At 24.1% G+C, this 21,601-nt stretch overlaps 2 long non-coding RNA genes across 3 annotated transcripts in view; one reads left to right on the top strand and one right to left on the bottom strand.

The window, feature by feature from the left end:
* The first annotated feature begins 345 nt into the window (after positions 1 to 345).
* Positions 346 to 5,743, top strand: LOC306818609. The gene is made up of 4 exons (XR_013778318.1): positions 346 to 454; positions 1,829 to 1,913; positions 3,741 to 4,462; positions 5,714 to 5,743. It is a non-coding gene; the product is annotated as an uncharacterized lncRNA (long non-coding RNA).
* The window catches only part of LOC306818608, a 31,493-nt gene continuing 14,250 nt past the window's right edge, over positions 4,359 to 21,601 (bottom strand). For both annotated transcript variants that reach the window (XR_013778316.1, XR_013778317.1), the window contains 2 exons: positions 5,819 to 5,919; positions 4,359 to 4,448 (listed from right to left, as the gene is read on the bottom strand). This is a non-coding gene — a long non-coding RNA (uncharacterized lncRNA). The remainder of the gene's footprint in view (positions 4,449 to 5,818; positions 5,920 to 21,601) is intronic.

The following is a 21,601-nucleotide window of genomic DNA, read 5'->3' as shown; positions in this document are numbered from 1 at the left end:
AATAGTCAAACATAACTCACTCAATTGATGACTCGAGGCCTCAATGACAGTGCTCGAGTATGACATCTAGTGGTCAATAAAATGAAGTGCAATCGAGGCGTTTTGATTGATTACTCTGGACAAGAGACAGCGATACATATTATACAGTGTCAAAAATATGGTGTAAGAATTGAGAGAAATTAAAGTAATTGAAAAAACAGCTGATTGAGAGGATATCATTTTGCTTTTGTTTTTACTCTTTTGCAGAAAGTAATACAAGTTAGATTTTTGATCCTCACTCCAACCAGTAGGTGGCGGAAATGCACCAATTCGCTGTTTGCTACCTGCTATAAAAGCTTGCAGAAGAAGAATGACAAAAACGTTGAACCTCAGAAAGACACATGAGAAGCGGAATGAAGAAGCTCAGCTGTCAGAGCTCCAACAAAGTGAAGCTGAAAACTTGGTGAGCGAACAGGTGAGTTTGGAGCCTCACACACACGGGAGAAACTAATGCACGTGCTGTGTGGTTAAGTGATGGCTGATCGAGGCTATGACACTTGATTTAACAAATGGTTCATTACTCGAAGGGTAAGTGTTCAAGTAGGACATCTAGTGGCCAATAAGATGAAGTGCAATGAAGACGTGTTGGTTCATTGGTTCGTCATTTGTTTAGGGATTTGATTCGCCATGTGGTATAGTTTGAAGCTGACAATAACATCTAAAATAAAAATGACCCCCTGTTGAAGATTCTTTTTTTATTCGGCACCTCAGATTGTAGTAGGCTTTAGCTCTAGACATGAATGTGAGTGTGAATGATCCATCCTTGTTTTTGTTTAGCTTTATTCAAGAAGAGTAATGCACATACAGTCACATAAACAAAATCACAATGTAAATACAGTGAAACATAATAAAATAACATACATCATGTGCAGGAGAGTAAAATAAAAATACTGAATATAAGGTAAAATAAACCAATAAAGGCACATGCATAAATATGAAAATCATTTAATTTATAGTAATGCAGACATCTGTTACATTTTGTGAACTAAAAGAAGGGATTTAAGTGAGCACTTTCATTCTAGATTTAAAAAAAACCTGTTGCATAAAACCCGGAAAGGGCCTGGGCTCGTAATTCATACGTCACTAGTCACGTGACAAAACTACTACACATTTCATGAGTTACCGCGCATGCGTCGGAGGACTTTTATCACTAGCCTAGGTGCTGTGCTAACACACAGGCTAACGTTACAGATGGTACTTTTGTTTGCTTAAATTAATTATAACCAGCATTTTATAGTTAATTTTATGGTTAAAATAAATGATTTACGAAAAAAATAGCGAATGACTGGTTTGTGTGCGATAGTGTGCAGTCTTTGTGCATGATTATTAGCAGATTAATTAAACACTTCCGGTACAGTATGCGCCTTTTTTTATTCCAAATATCTTACTCATTTTTTTCTCACATCCTGTTAAGTCTTATTTATAAAGTAATGACTGGTTGTATTATTTATTGATCATATTTGGAAATTATAATATAAATCAAAAAATCCCACTGCCATGCTCAAAATAGAAATTATATTAGTTTCATTTTTGTAACTATAAAACCAAAATAAAATGTATCTATTACAATATACTCATGTTATTGTGTGCAAATCCTCAGTTAAAATAAATTTCTTTTTAACAAAAATCACTGAGTCTTCAGGTGAGTCCACGTTGTGCTGACAGTTATCATTTTATTCACTGGCGATACTCCATGTTAAAGTGTTAATGCTTCCTATAGTAATAAGTCATCTACAAAATGTAATCATTCTTGTGATTTGTTTTCTCCGTCAATTGTTTTGCATGTTAGGACTTACCGGTACATTTTCTTCCTCCATCGAGACGACGCGTTGGAAGAAGAGAAACGTTGATCTTTTGTGTGTTGAAGCTCTGAGGTGAGCTTGTATCAGTAGGACTGTTCAAGGAGAGCATCACAGTGTGGATATTTGTATTCCTGTGCACTTGATGTGGAAGTTATTGTGATGACTGTAATATTTCTGAACCATATGACAGTGTTTAAAGGTTCAAGGTTCAAGGTTCTGCGTTTAATATGTTCAAAAAAAAAAAATCAAGTCAAAGCAGCTGTGTGGTGAATAATTATCTTAAATGTGACACTGTAATAGAGATGATTGAGTAAATATGATAATGTAAATAAATTAGATGTTTTTACAACTTAAAGGACCTACTGATGAAGAGAAAGTACCTGACTTAATACAACAAAAATAGTCATGAGTTTGTGTGTACGGGTTAAATGCATGTTTTGTTGTGTATAAGAAAAAACAGATAAATATTTAAAGAGTTGAAAAAAGAGGAAAATGAATCTGACTGTGAGGGGTACTGACAGACGAGTTAATGTAAAAGTAACCACTAGAGGGCGACATTTCCCCACAAGTGATAGATTGAATCGACTGCCTTTATTAGGCCTTCTTTGTTAGAATTGAGTTTCTATTGTTGAGGAGGTTCATAGGCTTCAGTGACTTTAACCAGTTATTTAAAATTTGAAGTTATCAAAAAGGTGAAGAACTTAATATAAATATGCAATAATTATAAAAGGACGATGTACACAGGCTATTGCTCAAATCAAGTCGTTATTGATTTGACATTCAAGATAACATTTGTAAATATAAACCCCTTCAGCTTATAGTCACGTGTTCTGTGCTTAGTTTCATAAAAAAACAAGACAAAAGTTCTCTTTATTTCTCTGATATGAACTGTGCAGGTTAACAAGTGTAAATAAAGCTGACCACAAGAGGGCGCTTTTTCCACAACGGCTCACAATGTGATTGGACATAAAATTTAGTCAATAGTAATTGAAAATGAGAAATAAAATACAACTGTAAATAAAAGATGCATACAATTAGGACAAAAAGAAAATAAGCCTTTAAATTGTACGATTAAATGGTTTTATCACAGATCTAATTTCTAAAAAACTGAGAATTTTTTATTTAAAACTATTTACATTTTTATGTAAACAAAATTAATCTGTGTCAAAAAGTCAAACTGTGGTCCATGGTTAAAAGATCATAAATGATTGTAATTGTCCAAATTTGTCGTGCTGCACATTTTATTTAGTCCTGTAATAAAAACTGTTTTAATGAAAGTAGCACTGAGCGTTAAACTCTTCAACGTTCATTAACGAAAAGCTTCAGCTAGCACACCTGAAATAAACAGTCTGACTTTCACTGGGAAGTGTAAAGTGTCTTAAACAAAACTAACCACTAGAGGGGGACATTTCCCCACAGTGATGAACAACCTGGTTCAGGTTACTTTATTTGTACCTGTAGGTAGATTTCTTTGCAGCCAGCGAGATCGACAACTATTGTGACAGATTACAAACAATTTTAGTAATAAACAAGAGCAATAAGACATTATATAATATAGATATTTTAAATGCTGTCATAGGAATTTGTGAATTCATGAAATGTTTTGCAGACAGATAAAGCTCATATAGAAAAAAAATAAGTAGAAAAGTTTGAAAAATGGAAAACATGCATCTTATATTTCCGTAGTTTCTTAAATCAGATTTTCCATTTCAGGAGAAAATTAAAAACACTCCAAACCTTTGAAAATGAAGTTGAACACAGGTTGATGTAATTGTTCAGCACGTTTCAACTCAAGATGAAATCAGTTTTGATGCAGTTTCCCATTTTAATGCAAAGTAAAATTTCATAAAACTATACTGCTGTCGTATGGCGTTACAATTACATCTTTGTCTCTCGTAGATGTGTCCTCAGTGGAGGTCATGCTGGAAGAAGTGACGCTGGAGGATCATCTTCGCTCTGCTGAAGCTCTGAGGTAAGACGATCTTTACAGTAGATGTAAATGAAAACCAGAACAGCTGCTGAAGTCATGTCTCACAGTGGCATACCTGCAACCTTGAAATACTTCCCATCAGGCTGTAGTGCAGTGAAGGTGCTTAATGTTTACAAAGAACTACACAGAAAAAACAAACAAAAAACAATGGTTGACAAGTCTGGACTTTTTAAAGAAATTGTCAGTAAGATCTCTGATTCTGAACGAAACAAAGCGGGGTCATTTGTTATCAAAGCAGCACAGATAAAAGACAAAACATGACTAAACTGTTTCTTTGTGTCTCTCCCGTCCTCAGTACGCTGTTGAGTCTCTGATCAGGATTTGACCCTCAGAAGAGTGTGCTGCTGCTGTCGCCCAGGCTATTAGCTGAGCCCCTCTCTCAGTTTCATGCACACCTCTGTCAGGATTAACGGCATGTATTGTTTGAGTTATTTGATGGTGTTTCCATTTGTACTGAGGTGAACAGGAAACGGTCCCACCGATAAAGATTGTACCTGCCGCTCCAGGAGAAGAAACGCAGAGAACGTCCCAGATATGGTGGAGAAGGAGGGGGACCACATTGTCTTGAGCTCAGCGTTACAGCGGACAGCTGTTCAATACGGTTTCCATCACCAAGTCTGGACACAAGAAGGTGAAAAAAAAACACACTGACATCAGAAAATTCACACAGGTACAGGACTGAAAGCAAATGTTTTACTTCATGCGTTGAAGTGGTGCAACAGTACACAAACTTTGGTTTGGTACAGTTCCAAGTTTTGAAGCTTTTGGTACTGTAGAGGGACCTGATCCAACACTTTTTTTCTCTTTTATTAGGAACATTTAGAATTTCCCTTTTTCATTATCAAAAAAAAAAAAAAATCCTTTAACCAAAAGAGTCTCACAGATATGAAAAGGAGTAATTAATATAGCCTATACGTAAAATATTTATTTTTAATCACAGTTACAGATTTGTTTATTAAACCAACAGTTTTTTGGATGCCCTAGTTTTCACCGCAGAATTATTATTAATATTTCCCTCTGTCGATATAACAGCTTCAGCTGCATTTGTTATGGCTTTGTCCCATTCAGGAAAACTAGGCGTTTGTTGGGGAGGTAGGGTGTTCATTCAGATTGGGTTGTGCAACTGTCAAAACTGACAGGGCTCAAGGAACTAGCGATCTGCACAGTTTATGTTTTTTACAAGTTTCTAACCAAGACCTCGACAGTCTTCCTCCACCCTGACGTGTGCTTCCGACAGATTAAAGCACTTTTGTTCGGTGCGGACCGGACTGGACCGAACGCCCTGTACCGAAACAGTCCTAATATGTCGTCTTCCCTGCATTTTAAAGCTCATTTAAGATTGGTCTGCAGCCTTACTTTTTTTTTTTTTTTTTTTAACTATAAATATTTGTCGATTAAGCCTGACAGTTATGAGCATGTGCAGCATTAAAGGGACTTACATACGGAACGTGAAGTTTAATTTGAGAAGCGAAAATGAGAAGTTTTACTTGATTTTGACGCAGACCTTTGATTGAAATCTGAACCTTTTTACTCTGTTTTCTTTCTTAAACTAATACTAACTAGGTATCAGAAAACTTGTTGATTGTCACTTTATTTACAAGTCTGAGCTCAGCCACCCTCTGTAGGGACCTCCTGTATTTAGTCTGCTCGTATCCTTAATCCTATTCTGTCTGGCATTTCTCAAAGCTCACGACCACAGATGAGGAATATCAGCCGGAAAACGGTGACCTTTCCCTTCACACTCAGCTCCCTCTTCACCACAATAGTTGGATACATCGCCTGCATTACTGTTAACGCTGAGCCAATTTGAAAAATCAACTCAAGTGAGTGTTATGATACAGCGAACAAAAATGCCCCTTTTGTCATCCTTTGTCTCATTCAGGGCTGTTACGTCGGGTCCTTTTTGGCTAGTTTGGCTTTTTGGCTAGTTTTAAAAAAGGTAATATCACTAACAGATCAGATTTTATAAAAAGAAAAATGAACCTACAGGTAGCCTTGTTGCTGTCAGGAGCAATGAGAAGCTTGGCTTTCTCATGACGCTCTTCAGACACTCAGTCCAGACCGGAGCCCTGCAGATCACCTGTGAACCTGGAGACACAAATGAGAAGAAAAAAAACACTGTCATCATGACTGTTCTAAATCTGTTACAAACTTTGAGGAAAAACTATTTTTGACAAATGTACACATTTGGCATTGTAATGAAAGAAAATATTTTGATGAAAGTATAGTGGGAACAAGGTTGGTAATTTTGATGAAAAAAAAAAAACACATTTGGTTGAAAGAGGATTTCTGGCGAAAACAGCAAATTTTATCTTTGTGAAAAATGTTGACCGCTGAGCTTTTCACATTTCTATTTGACACTTCAAATATCATTGACAGATTCTTTTGTTGGGTTCAGTGACTGTAGTGAACCTTTCTCTTCGTGTTACAAGACCCTGTGCTGTTCAGGGGCTCAATGAGGAAGAACTTTGACCCTTTTAACTGTCACACAGAAGAAGAACTGTGGAACACTCTGCAAGAGGTCAGTGACAATAATACATGCACATTCATCTGTCGAATTGAAAATGAAGATTAAAGAGACAAGAACATAAACTTGATAGCTAATCACCATCTGGTGGAAAACACTGCAATGAATTTCAATTTAATGAAAACATGTTTTTAATGAATAAATTGTAAATTTTGATTTAAAAACTATGAATAAATTTCAAATCACACAAACAGCCAACCAAATTTACTGCAAAAGGGGATCAGTCCTAACATTTTCTTTCCAACAACCTCATGCAATTTACCCAGCAGCAAGAAAACTTCGATGGGCTTTCTTCTTTAATGTATTACAGTACACAAAACAGAAACAGTGTTAAGCTAGCATCAAGAGACCCCTGTTCAAAATGTGTAACTGTCACAAATTTAAATGTTGAACTTGTCCCTTCTACAATTTTTGACTTAAAACAATGACTGTAGACCTGTTGGGAATTGAGTCCTAAATGTTGACTGCAGACTTGTAACACAATTTGACTGATACGTTGACTGTTGAGCAGCGTTTAAAATTTTAAAATAATTTGAAATACAGAAACTTTTAATTTGAGCAAAAATTGTATTGTTCAGAAAAATTTTAAAAATGGAATATCTTTATTAAATTTATCAATTAAACATTTTAAAGATTTGATCGTTGAATAAAATTTGGTATAGTAGAATTTAAACATTTGGACTGTTTTCATGAGTGAATTGAAAATTTTAAAATTTATATGAATTGGATATATTTTTGAAAATATTAAAATGTTTTTGATGAAAAAGTTTAGTGTTTTTGATTAATTGTAAATTTTAAGAATTTTTAAAAATCTGAAAAGTTGAAAATATAAAAAAAATGAAAAAAATGTAAATATTAAAATATTTTATAAAAAGTTGATTAAAAATGTTTTTCATGAAAAAGTCAAAAATATTAAAATGTTTTTGATGAATAAATTAAATATTAAAAATATTTTTTAAAACTTGAAAACATTAGAATGTTTGAGAAGAAAAAATTGAAAATATTAAAAATATTTTGAAAGTTGAAAATATTAAAATGTTTTTGATGAATATATTGTAAATACTGAAAATATTAGAATGTTTGAAAAAGTTGAAAATATTAAAAATATTTTGAATAAATTTAAAATATTAATGTTTTTGATGAATAAATTGTAATTAAAAATATTTTTTAAAAGTTGAAAATATTAGAATGTTTGAGAAGAAAAAATTGAAAATTAAAAATATTTTGAAAAAGTTGAAAATATTAAATGTTTTAAATAATTGAAAATATTAAAATGTTTTTGTTGAATAAATTGTAAATATTAAAAACATTTTTTAAAAGTTGAAAATATTAGAATGTTTGAGAAGAAAAAATGGAAATATTAAAAATATTTTGAATAAATTGAAAATATTAAAAATATTTTTTAAAAGTTGAAAATAGAATGTTTGAGAAGAAAAAATTGAGTTAAAAATATATTTAAAAAATTGAAAATATTAGAATGTTTGAAAAAGTTGAAAATATAAAAATGTTTTTGATGAATATATTGTAAATACTGAAAATATTAGAATGTTTGAAAAAGTTGAAAATATTAAATGTTTTAAATAATTGAAAATATTAAAATGTTTTTGTTGAATAAATTGTAAATATTAAAAACATTTTTTAAAAGTTGAAAATATTAGAATGTTTGAGAAGAAAAAATGGAAATATTAAAAATATTTTGAATAAATTGTAAATATTAAAAATATTTTTTAAAAGTTGAAAATAGAATGTTTGAGAAGAAAAAATTGAGTTAAAAATATATTAAAAAAATTGAAAATATTAGAATGTTTGAAAAAGTTGAAAATATAAAAATGTTTTTGATGAATATATTGTAAATACTGAAAATATTAGAATGTTTGAAAAAGTTGAAAATATTAAAAATATTTTTGTTGAATAAATTGTAAATATTAAAAATATTTTTTAAAAGTTGAAAATAGAATGTTTGAGAAGAAAAAATTGAGTTAAAAATATATTAAAAAAATTGAAAATATTAGAATGTTTGAAAAAGTTGAAAATATAAAAATGTTTTTGATGAATATATTGTAAATACTGAAAATATTAGAATGTTTGAAAAAGTTGAAAATATTAAATGTTTTAAATAATTGAAAATATTAAAATGTTTTTGTTGAATAAATTGTAAATATTAAAAACATTTTTTAAAAGTTGAAAATATTAGAATGTTTGAGAAGAAAAAATGGAAATATTAAAAATATTTTGAATAAATTGTAAATATTAAAAATATTTTTTAAAAGTTGAAAATAGAATGTTTGAGAAGAAAAAATTGAGTTAAAAATATATTAAAAAAATTGAAAATATTAGAATGTTTGAAAAAGTTGAAAATATAAAAATGTTTTTGATGAATATATTGTAAATACTGAAAATATTAGAATGTTTGAAAAAGTTGAAAATATTAAAAATATTTTTGTTGAATAAATTGTAAATATTAAACATTTTTTAAAAGTTGAAAATATTAGAATGTTTGAGAAGAAAAAATTTAAAATATTAAAATGTTTTTGATGAATAATTTGTAATTAAAAATATTTTGAAAAAGTTCAAAATATTAAAATTTTTGATGAATATATTGTAAATACTGAAAATATTAGAATGTTTGAAAAAGTTGAAAATATTAAAAATATTTGTGTTGAATAAATTGTAAATATTAAAAACATTTTTTAAAAGTTGAAAATATTAGAATGTTTTGAATAAATTAAAATTAAAATGTTTTTGATGAATAAATTGTAAATATTAAAAATGTTTCTTAAAAGTTGAAAATATTAGAATGTTTTAAAAAGTTGAAAATATTAAAATATTTTGAATAAATTGAAAATTAAAAATATTTTGAAAAAGTTGAAAATATTAGAATGTTTGAAAAAGTTGAAAATATTAAAATATTTTGAATAAATTGAAAATATTATAACTATTTTTTAAAAGTTGAAAATATTAGAATGTTTGAGAAGAAAAAATGAAATTAAAAATATTTTCTAAAAATTGAAAATATTAGAATGTTTGAAAAAGTTGAAAATATAAAAATGTTTTTGATGAATATATTGTAAATACTGAAAATATTAGAATGTTTGAAAAAGTTGAAAATATTAAAAATATTTTTGTTGAATAAATTGTAAATATTAAACATTTTTTAAAAGTTGAAAATATTAGAATGTTTGAGAAGAAAAAATTTAAAATATTAAAATGTTTTTGATGAATAAATTGTAATTAAAAATATTTTGAAAAAGTTCAAAATATTAAAATTTTTGATGAATATATTGTAAATACTGAAAATATTAGAATGTTTTGAATAAATTAAAATTAAAATGTTTTTGATGAATAAATTGTAAATATTAAAAATGTTTCTTAAAAGTTGAAAATATTAGAATGTTTTAAAAAGTTGAAAATATTAAAATATTTTGAATAAATTGAAAATTAAAAATATTTTGAAAAAGTTGAAAATATTAGAATGTTTGAGAAGAAAAAATGAAATTAAAAATATTTTCTAAAAATTGAAAATATTAGAATGTTTGAAAAAGTTGAAAATATTAAAATGTTTTGAATAAATTGAAAATTAAAAATATTTTGAAAAAGTTGGAAATATTAGAATGTTTGAAATGTTGAAAATATTAAAATATTTTGAATAAATTGAAAATATTAAAAATATTTTGAAAAAGTTGAAAATATTAAAATGTTTTGAATAAATTGAAAATTAAAAATATTTTGAAAAAGTTGGAAATATTAGAATGTTTGAAATGTTGAAAATATTAAAATATTTTGAATAAATTGAAAATATTAAAAATATTTTGAAAAAGTTGAAAATATTAAAATGTTTTTGATGAATAAATTGTAAATATTAAAAATGTTTCTTAAAAATTGAAAATATTAGAATGTTTGAAAAAGTTGAAAATATTTTAAATAAATTAAAAATATTAAAAATGTCTTTGTTGAATAAATTGAAAATATTAAAAACATTTTGAAAAAGTTGAAAATATTAAATTATTTTGAATAAATTAAAAATATTAAAAATATTTTGAAAAAGTTGAAATAAATGTTTTTGATGAATAAATTGTAAATACTGAAAATATTAGAAAAACTTGAAAATATTAAAAATATTTCGAATAAATTGAAATTAAAACTATTTTTTAAAATTGGAAAATATTAGAATGTTTGAAAAAGTTGAAAATATTAAAAATGTTTTTGATGAATATATTGTAAATACTAAAAAAAATTTTTTAATTGAAATTAGAAGTTTTTGTATGAATAAATTGTAATTAAAAATATTTTTTTCTAAATTTAAAATATTGGAATGTTTGAAAAAGTTGAAAATATTAAAACTATTTTTTAAAAGTTGAATATATTAAAATGTTTGTGATGAATATATTGTAAATACTGAAAATATTAGAATGTTTGAAAATATTAAAAATATTTCTTAAAAGTTGAAAATATTAAAAATATTTTGAAAAAGTTGAAAATATTAGAATGTTTGAAAAAGTTGAAAATATTAAAATATTTTGAATAAATTGAAAATATTATAACTATTTTTTAAAAGTTGAAAATATTAGAATGTTTGAGAAGAAAAAATGAAATTAAAAATATTTTCTAAAAATTGAAAATATTAGAATGTTTGAAAAAGTTGAAAATATTAAAATGTTTTGAATAAATTGAAAATTAAAAATATTTTGAAAAAGTTGGAATAAATGTTTTTGATGAATAAATTAAATACTGAAAATATTAGAAAAACTTGAAAATATTAAAAATATTTCGAATAAATTGAAATTAAAACTATTTTTTAAAATTGGAAAATATTAGAATGTTTGAAAAAGTTGAAAATATTAAAATGTTTTGAATAAATTGAAAATTAAAAATATTTTGAAAAAGTTGGAAATATTAGAGTGTTTGAAATGTTGAAAATATAAAAATATTTTGAAAAAGTTGAAAATATTAAAATGTTTTTGATGAATAAATTGTAAATATTAAAAATGTTTCTTAAAAATTGAAAATATTAGAATGTTTGAAAAAGTTGAAAATATTTTAAATAAATTAAAAATATTAAAAATGTCTTTGTTGAATAAATTGAAAATATTAAAAACATTTTGAAAAAGTTGAAAATATTAAATTATTTTGAATAAATTAAAAATATTAAAAATATTTTGAAAAAGTTGAAATAAATGTTTTTGATGAATAAATTGTAAATACTGAAAATATTAGAAAAACTTGAAAATATTAAAAATATTTCGAATAAATTGAAATTAAAACTATTTTTTAAAATTGGAAAATATTAGAATGTTTGAAAAAGTTGAAAATATTAAAAATGTTTTTGATGAATATATTGTAAATACCAAAAAAAATTTTTTAATTGCAATTAGAAGTTTTTGTATGAATAAATTGTAATTAAAAATATTTTTTTCTAAATTTAAAATATTGGAATGTTTGAAAAAGTTGAAAATATTAAAACTATTTTTTAAAAGTTGAATATATTAAAATGTTTGTGATGAATATATTGTAAATACTGAAAATATTAGAATGTTTGAAAATATTAAAAATATTTCTTAAAAGTTGAAAATATTAAAAATATTTTGAAAAAGTTGAAAATATTAGAATGTTTGAAAAAGTTGAAAATATTAAAATATTTTGAATAAATTGAAAATATTATAACTATTTTTTAAAAGTTGAAAATATTAGAATGTTTGAGAAGAAAAAATGAAATTAAAAATATTTTCTAAAAATTGAAAATATTAGAATGTTTGAAAAAGTTGAAAATATTAAAATGTTTTGAATAAATTGAAAATTAAAAATATTTTGAAAAAGTTGGAATAAATGTTTTTGATGAATAAATTAAATACTGAAAATATTAGAAAAACTTGAAAATATTAAAAATATTTCGAATAAATTGAAATTAAAACTATTTTTTAAAATTGGAAAATATTAGAATGTTTGAAAAAGTTGAAAATATTAAAAATGTTTTTGATGAATATATTGTAAATACTAAAAAAAAAATTGTAAATTGAAATTAGAAGTTTTTGTATGAATAAATTGTAAATATTAAAAATATTTTTTTCTAAATTTAAAATATTAGAATGTTTGAAAAAGTTGAAAGTATTAAAATGTTTTTGATGAATATATTGTAAATACTGAAAATATTAGAATGTTTGAAAAAGTTGAAATTAAAATGTTTTTGATGAATATATTGTAAATACTGAAAATATTAGAATGTTTGAGAAGAAAAATTGAAATTAAAAATATTTTCTAAAAATTGAAAATATTACAATGTTTGAAAAAGTTGAAAATATTAAAATGTTTTTGATGAATAAATTGAAAATATTAAAAATATTTTGAAAAAGTTGAAAATATTAGAATGTTTGAAAAAGTTGAAAATATTAAAATATTTTGAATAAATTGAAAATATTATAACTATTTTTTAAAAGTTGAAAATATTAGAATGTTTGAGAAGAAAAAATGAAATTCAAAATATTTTCTAAAAATTGAAAATATTAGAATGTTTGAAAAAGTTGAAAATATTAAAATGTTTTGAATAAATTGAAAATTAAAAATATTTTGAAAGTTGGAAATATTAGAGTGTTTGAAATGTTGAAAATATTAAAATATTTTGAAAAAGTTGAAAATATTAAAATGTTTTTGATGAATAAATTGTAAATATTAAAAATGTTTCTTAAAAATTGAAAATATTAGAATGTTTGAAAAAGTTGAAAATATTTTAAATAAATTAAAAATATTAAAAATGTCTTTGTTGAATAAATTGAAAATATTAAAAACATTTTGAAAAAGTTGAAAATATTAAATTATTTTGAATAAATTAAAAATATTAAAAATATTTTGAAAAAGTTGAAATAAATGTTTTTGATGAATAAATTGTAAATACTGAAAATATTAGAAAAACTTGAAAATATTAAAAATATTTCGAATAAATTGAAATTAAAACTATTTTTTAAAATTGGAAAATATTATAATGTTTGAAAAAGTTGAAAATATTAAAAATGTTTTTGATGAATATATTGTAAATACTAAAAAAAAATTTTTAAATTGAAATTATAAGTTTTTGTATGAATAAATTGTAAATATTAAAAATATTTTTTTCTAAATTTAAAATATTGGAATGTTTGAAAAAGTTGAAAATATTAAACATATTTTGAATTGAAAATATTAAAACTATTTTTTAAAAGTTGAATATATTAGAATGTTTGAAAAAGTTGAAAGTATTAAAATGTTTTTGATGAATATATTGTAAATACTGAAAATATTAGAATGTTTGAAAAAGTTGAAATTAAAATGTTTTTGATGAATATATTGTAAATACTGAAAATATTAGAATGTTTGAAAATATTACAAATATTTTGAATAAATTGAAAATATTAAAAATGTCTTTGTTGAATAAATTGAAAATATTAAAAATATTTTGAAAAAGTTGAAATAAATGTTTTTGATGAATAAATTGTAAATACTGAAAATATTAGAAAAACTTGAAAATATTAAAAATATTTCGAATAAATTGAAATTAAAACTATTTTTTAAAATTGGAAAATATTAGAATGTTTGAAAAAGTTGAAAATATTAAAAATGTTTTTGATGAATATATTGTAAATACTAAAAAAAAAATTGTAAATTGAAATTAGAAGTTTTTGTATGAATAAATTGTAAATATTAAAAATATTTTGAAAAAGTTGAAATTAAAAATATTTCTTAAAAGTTGAAAATATTAGAATGTTTTAAAAAGTTGAAAATATTAAAATATTTTGAATAAATTAAAAATATTAAAAATGTCTTTGTTGAATAAATTGAAAATATTAAAAATATTTTTAAAAAGTTGAAATAAATGTTTTTGATGAATAAATTGTAAATACTGAAAATATTTAAAAATATTTCGAATAAATTGAAATTAAAACTATTTTTTAAAATTGGAAAATATTAGAATGTTTGAAAAAGTTGAAAATATTAAAAATGTTTTTGATGAATATATTGTAAATACTAAAAAAAAATTTTTAAATTGAAATTAGAAGTTTTTGTATGAATAAATTGTAATTAAAAATATTTTTTTCTAAATTTAAAATATTGGAATGTTTGAAAAAGTTGAAAATATTAAACATATTTTGAATTGAAAATATTAAAACTATTTTTTAAAAGTTGAATATATTAGAATGTTTGAAAAAGTTGAAAGTATTAAAATGTTTTTGATGAATATATTGTAAATACTGAAAATATTAGAATGTTTGAAAAAGTTGAAATTAAAATGTTTTTGATGAATATATTGTAAATACTGAAAATATTAGAATGTTTGAAAATATTACAAATATTTTGAATAAATTGAAAATATTAAAAATGTCTTTGTTGAATAAATTGAAAATATTAAAAATATTTTGAAAAAGTTGAAATAAATGTTTTTGATGAATAAATTGTAAATACTGAAAATATTAGAAAAAGTTGAAAATATTAAAAATATTTCGAATAAATTGAAATTAAAACTATTTTTTAAAATTGGAAAATATTAGAATGTTTGAAAAAGTTGAAAATATTAAAAATGTTTTTGATGAATATATTGTAAATACTAAAAAAAAAATTTTAAATTGAAATTAGAAGTTTTTGTATGAATAAATTGTAATTAAAAATATTTTTTTCTAAATTTAAAATATTGGAATGTTTGAAAAAGTTGAAAATATTAAACATATTTTGAATTGAAAATATTAAAACTATTTTTTAAAAGTTGAATATATTAGAATGTTTGAAAAAGTTGAAAGTATTAAAATGTTTTTGATGAATTGTAAATACTGAAAATATTAGAAAAAGTTGAAAATATTGAAAATATTTTGAATAAATTGAAATTAAAACTATTTTTTAAAAATTGAAAATATTAGAATGTTTCAAAAAGTTTAAAATTTTAAAAATATTTTGAAAAAGTGTAAAGTATTAAAGTGTTTTGATGAATATATTGTAAATACTAAAAAAAATTTTTTAAATTGAAATTAGAATTTTTTTGATGAATAAATTGTAAATATTAAAATATTTTTTTCTAAATTTAAAATATTGGAATATTTGAAAAAGTTGAAAATATTAAAAATATTTTGAATTGAAAATATTAAAACTATTTTTTAAAAGTTGAAAATATTAGAATGTTTGAAAAAGTTGAAAGTATTAAAATGTTTTTGATGAATATATTGTAAATACTGAAATTAGTATGTTTGGAAAAAGTTGAAATTAAAAATATTTTGAATAAATTGAAAATATCAAAACTATTTTTTAAAAGTTGAAAATATTAGAATGTTTGAGAAGAAAAATTGAAATTAAAAATATTTTCTAAAAATTGAAAATATTACAATGTTTGAAAAAGTTGAAAATATTAAAATGTTTTTGATGAATAAATTGTAAATATTAAAAATGTTTCTTAAAAGTTGAAAATATTAGAATGTTTGAAAAAGTTGAAAATATTAAAATATTTTGAATAAATTGAAAATATTAAAAATATTTTGAAAAAGTTGAAAATATTAAATTTTGAATAAATTAAAAATATTAAAATGTTTTTGATGAATAAATTGTAAATATTAAAAATGTTTCTTAAAAGTTGAAAATATTAGAATGTTTTAAAAAGTTGAAAATATTAAAATTTTGAATAAATAGAAAATTAAAAATATTTTGAAAAAGTTGAAAATATTAGAATGTTTGAAAAAGTTGAAAATATTAAAATTTTGAATAAATAGAAAATTAAAAATATTTTGAAAAAGTTGAAAATATTGGAATGTTTGAAAAAGTTGAAAATATTAAACATATTTTGAATTGAAAATATTAAAACTATTTTTTAAAAGTTGAATATATTAGAATGTTTGAAAAAGTTGAAAGTATTAAAATGTTTTTGATGAATATATTGTAAATACTGAAAATATTAGAATGTTTGAAAATATTAAAAATATTTTGAAAAAGTTGAAAATATTAAAAATATTTCTTAAAAGTTGAAAATATTAGAATGTTTGAAAAAGTTGAAAGTATTAAAATGTTTTTGATGAATTGTAAATACTGAAAATATTAGAAAAAGTTGAAAATATTGAAAATATTTTGAATAAATTGAAATTAAAACTATTTTTTAAAAATTGAAAATATTAGAATGTTTCAAAAAGTTTAAAATTTTAAAAATATTTTGAAAAAGTGTAAAGTATTAAAATGTTTTGATGAATATATTGTAAATACTAAAAAAAATTTTTTAAATTGAAATTAGAATTTTTTTGATGAATAAATTGTAAATATTAAAATATTTTTTTCTAAATTTAAAATATTGGAATATTTGAAAAAGTTGAAAATATTAAAAATATTTTGAATTGAAAATATTAAAACTATTTTTTAAAAGTTGAAAATATTAGAATGTTTGAAAAAGTTGAAAGTATTAAAATGTTTTTGATGAATATATTGTAAATACTGAAATTAGTATGTTTGGAAAAAGTTGAAATTAAAAATATTTTGAATAAATTGAAAATATTAAAACTATTTTTTAAAAGTTGAAAATATTAGAATGTTTGAGAAGAAAATTTGAAATTAAAAATATTTTTAAAAAATTGAAAATAGAATGTTTGAAAAAGTTGAAAATATTAGAATGTTTGAAAAAGTTGATTAAAATGTTTTTGATGAATAAATTGTAAATACTAAAAATATTTTAAAAAAATTGAAATTAGAATGTTTTTGATGAATAAATTGTAAATATTAAAAATATATTTTTTAAAAATTTAAAATATTAGAATGTTTGAAAAAGTTGAAAATATTAAAATGTTCTTAATAAATTTCAAACAGTTTTTGATGAAAAAAATTGAAATTAATTTTTTATAATGGATAAATTGTAGTTATTAAAATATGTTTTTAAAAATCCAAAGTTCTAAAATAATTTGCAGAAATTGTAAATTTTAGAATGTTTTGAATACATTTTCAATATTACCTTTTTTTTAAAAATTGAAAGTCTTAACATTTTTGATGAATAAATTGAGAATTTTTTAAGTTGCATTCAAGAAATAAAAACAGACGATGCATGTTTTCAAAACAAAGTGTTATCTATTAACAAAAGCAAATCAGCAAAAATTATCAACAGCAGATAAACCATCACAGACAGCCATTCTGTAAATGCCAAATGGAAACAATCCTAACATATTCTTTACACACTAAGGCAGGTAGTTTCAAACAAACTCTAGTGCAAGTCAGCCAGCAGCAAGAAAAACTCCTGTACAAGTTAAAAACAATCAACTCTATTTGTCAACACACATCTCTAAACTATTGTTAAATAAAATGAGGAATGAGGTCAAAACTGCCAAAACCTTGATGGGCTTTCTTCCTTAATGTGTTACAGTGCACACAACAGAAACAATGTTAAAGTGTTAGGCAATATAGCATCAAGAGACACCCTAGCTGCACTGCTGTCTTCATGCGTAAAGTGCGGTCACAACCACAATAGCTTTTCATAGCTTTCTATTTCTATTTTAAATGTAGAGATGTTTACATACATTTATATTTGGTATTCAATGGTTCATAGAGAAATAACTTGATTTAAAAGTACAATTAATATTTTCAATTAAAAAATGTTGGATTTTGACTTTAAAGCTTTCACAAATGTCGAGTGAAAAATGTTGACCGCAGAACTGTTGCAAATTTTAATGATACATTTTTATCCTAGACCTGCCGCACATTAAGTGAAAACAATTACCGTAAACCTGTTGCAAATGTTATGGGATAAATGTTGACCCAGTACCAATCACAAATTTTGACGGATGTACGTTGGCAGCAGAGGTTTAATAATAATAATAATAATAATAATAATAATAATGTGATAATGTTGACCATGAACCTGTCACAAATTTTAAGTGATTAACGTTGACCCTATACCTGCTGCAATTTTTAACTGAAAACAATGACTGTGAAGCTATCACAAATGTTAAGTGGTAAATGTTGACCGCGCAACAACATTTATCACTTTACATTTGGAAAAAGTCAGAAGTCAACATTTATCACTCAAAATGTGCCATTAAATGTTCAAAAAGTACGATTCATAACCTTTTTAAATCAAAGCGTTATGTTGACAAATGTTTATTGATAAATGTTGACTGTGGAGCTCTCTTTAATTAAGTCAAATATTGACTACGGAGCTATAAAAAATTTAATGAAAAATGTTGACCTTAAAACTGTTGCAAATTTTGAGTTAAAACAATTATCTTGAACCTGTTGCAAATGATTAATGTTGACGAACAGAGCAGTCACAAATCTTGAGTGGAGACAATGACCTGTCGCAAATGGAGAAATGTTTATTGCAGACCTGTCATGAATTTTGAGTGATAAATGTTGCTCTGCGGTCAACATTTATCTCTCAATTTGTGATTAAACGTTGAACGTGAACCTATTGAAAATTGTTGATGATAATATTGACTGCAGACCTGTAACAAATGTTAAGTGATAAATGTTGACTGCGGAGCAACAATTATCACTTAACATTTGGGACAGTTCAGCAGTCAACATTTATCAATCAAAATTTGAGACAGGTTTAAGGTCAACATTTATCACTTACCATTTGTCCTAAATGTCAGCAGTCAACATTAATCACTTAACATTTGAGATTAAATGTCGACCGTAAATCTGTCGCACATTTTGAGCTATAAATATTTACCACAGACCTGTCCCCAAGATTAATGGATTAATGTTGACCATGGTGCTGTTGTAAATTAAGTCATAAACTTTGACCGTGAACCTGCTGCAAATTTACAGTGATGAATGTTGACCATGCATCTGTTGCAATTTGTGACTGAAAATGATGACAAATTTTGAGTGATAAATAAAAACTGCAGACCTGTCACAAATGTGGTGTGATACTTGTTGTCCACGGAGCAACATTTGTCACTTTACATTTCCAAAAGTTCAGCTGTCAACATTTATCACTCAAAATTTGAGATAGATCTGCTGTCAACATTTATCACTCAACGTTTGAGACAGGTATGCAATCAATATTCATCATTTTGTATTTGGGACAGGTCTCCAGTCAACATTTATCACTTAACATTCGAAACAGTTCGAAGGTTGACATTTGCAAAAGTTCAGCTGTCAACATTTATCATTCAACATTTGAGACAGGCCAAAAGTCAGCATTTATCACTCATAATTTGCTACAGTTCAGAAGTCAATTTATCATTTAAAATGTTGACCATGGAGCTGTCGCAAATTGAGTGATATTAATGTTGACTCTGTACCCGTTGCAATTTTTGACAGAAAAAAAACTGGTAGACCTGTTGAGAATTTAGAGATAATTGTTGACCACAAAGAAAAATTTTAGTTTTTGATTGATAAATTGTAAATTTTCCAAAAGTTTAGTTCATGAACAAATTGTAACTTAAAATACTTTTTGATTACTTTGTTGACAGTTGCTCTGCGGTCAACATTTATCTCAATTTGTGATCAAATGTTGAACGTGAACCTGTTGAAAGTTGTAAATCATAAATATTGACCGCAGACTTGTCACAAATGTTAAGTGATAGATTTATAACTCAACATTTGGGACAGATCAGTAGTAAACATTTACAGTTCAAAACTTGTAATAGGTCAGCTGTCAACATTAATCACTTAACATTTGAGATTAAATGTTGACCATAAACCTGTCGCAAATTTTCAGTGATAAATGTTGACCGGACCGTCACAAATGTGGAGCGATAAATGTCCATGGAGCAACATTTGTCACTTTACATTTGCAACAGTTCGGCAGTCAACATTTATCACTCAACATTTGAGACAGGTCAGCAGTCAACATTTACCACTCAGCATTTGTTACAGTTATGCAGGCAATATTCATCACTTTGTATTTGGGACAGGGCACCAGTCAACATTTGCAACAGTTTAGCAGTCAACATTTATCACCCAAAATTTGCAGCCGTTCAGCAGTGAATTTATCATTTAAAATGTTGACCGTGGAGCTGTCGCAAATTGAGTGATAAATGTTGACCCAGTACCTGTTGCAATTTTTGACTGGTTAACCTGTTGGAAATTGAGTGGTGAATTTTTCTGTCAACAATTATCACTTTACTTTTGCGACGATTATAAATTATGAATCATTTTTGAAATGTGAATTAAAATATTTTTTGTTTAAATTCAAAATTAGTTTTGATTAAATTGTAAATTTTTAAATTTATAAAAAATACAAATTAAAGTTTTTTTTGGTGGCTAAATTAAGAGTCATAGTTTTTCATTAAATTGCAAATTTTTAAACATTTTTGAATAATTTAAATTAATTTTTGTATTTTTAAATTGTATATTGTAAAATATTTGATTGAATTGTGAATTTAGAAAAATGTGTTAGAAATATTTAAATTAAAATTTCTTTTGATTTTGATTAAATTCTAAATTTTAACATTTTTGAAAAATTATATTTAAAAAAGAAATTAAATTTTAGTTTTTGATTAAATTGTAAATTTTGAAATATTTTTGAAAACTTAAAAAAATTAAATGTTAGTTTTCGATTAAATTTTAAAATATGTAAATTGTAAATTTTGAAAAATTTAGTTTAAAAAAGAAATTAAATGTTAGTTTTTGATTAAATTGTACATTTTGAAATATTGTTGAAAATGTTGAAGTTAGTTTAAAATTGTAAATTTTAAAATATTTCTGAAAATTTTAAAGTTTTTAAGTTGTTGATGAATAATTTAAGTTGCTTTTAAAGAACAAAAACAGATCATGCATTTTTCCAACACAAAGCTTCACCGTTATTAAAACTAAGAAAACCATTTCGCTACAACCAAACAAAAACAAATAGCAAAAATTATCAACAGCAGATAAACCATCACATACCAGTAACAGTCACACTTTAGCCAACCTTTAAATGCAAAATGGAATCAATCCTAACAATTTCATTACGCACTAAGGCAGGTAGTTTCAAACAAGCTCTAATGCAAGTCAGTGAGCAGCAAGAAAAACTGCTGTATAGGTTAAAAACAATCAACTCTATTAGTCAACACACCTGTGTTAACAGTGCACACAACATAAACAATGTTAAACTTCAAAGCAATCAGCTAGCATCCAGAGGCCCCCTTATCTGCACTGCTGTCTTCACTGTGTAACAGTCACAGAGATAAATGTTTATCGCAGACCTATCACGAATTTTGAGTGATAAATGTTGCTCTGTGGTTAACATTTATCTCTCAATATATGATTAAATGTTGACCGTGAACCTGTTGAAAATTGTAAAGATAAATATGGACCGCAGACTTGTCACAAATGTTA

Source organism: Symphodus melops (genome assembly GCF_947650265.1).
Source record: "Symphodus melops genome assembly, chromosome: 23".
Lineage (NCBI taxonomy): Eukaryota > Metazoa > Chordata > Actinopteri > Labriformes > Labridae > Symphodus > Symphodus melops.
This window is presented reverse-complemented; position numbering and strand designations above follow the sequence as displayed.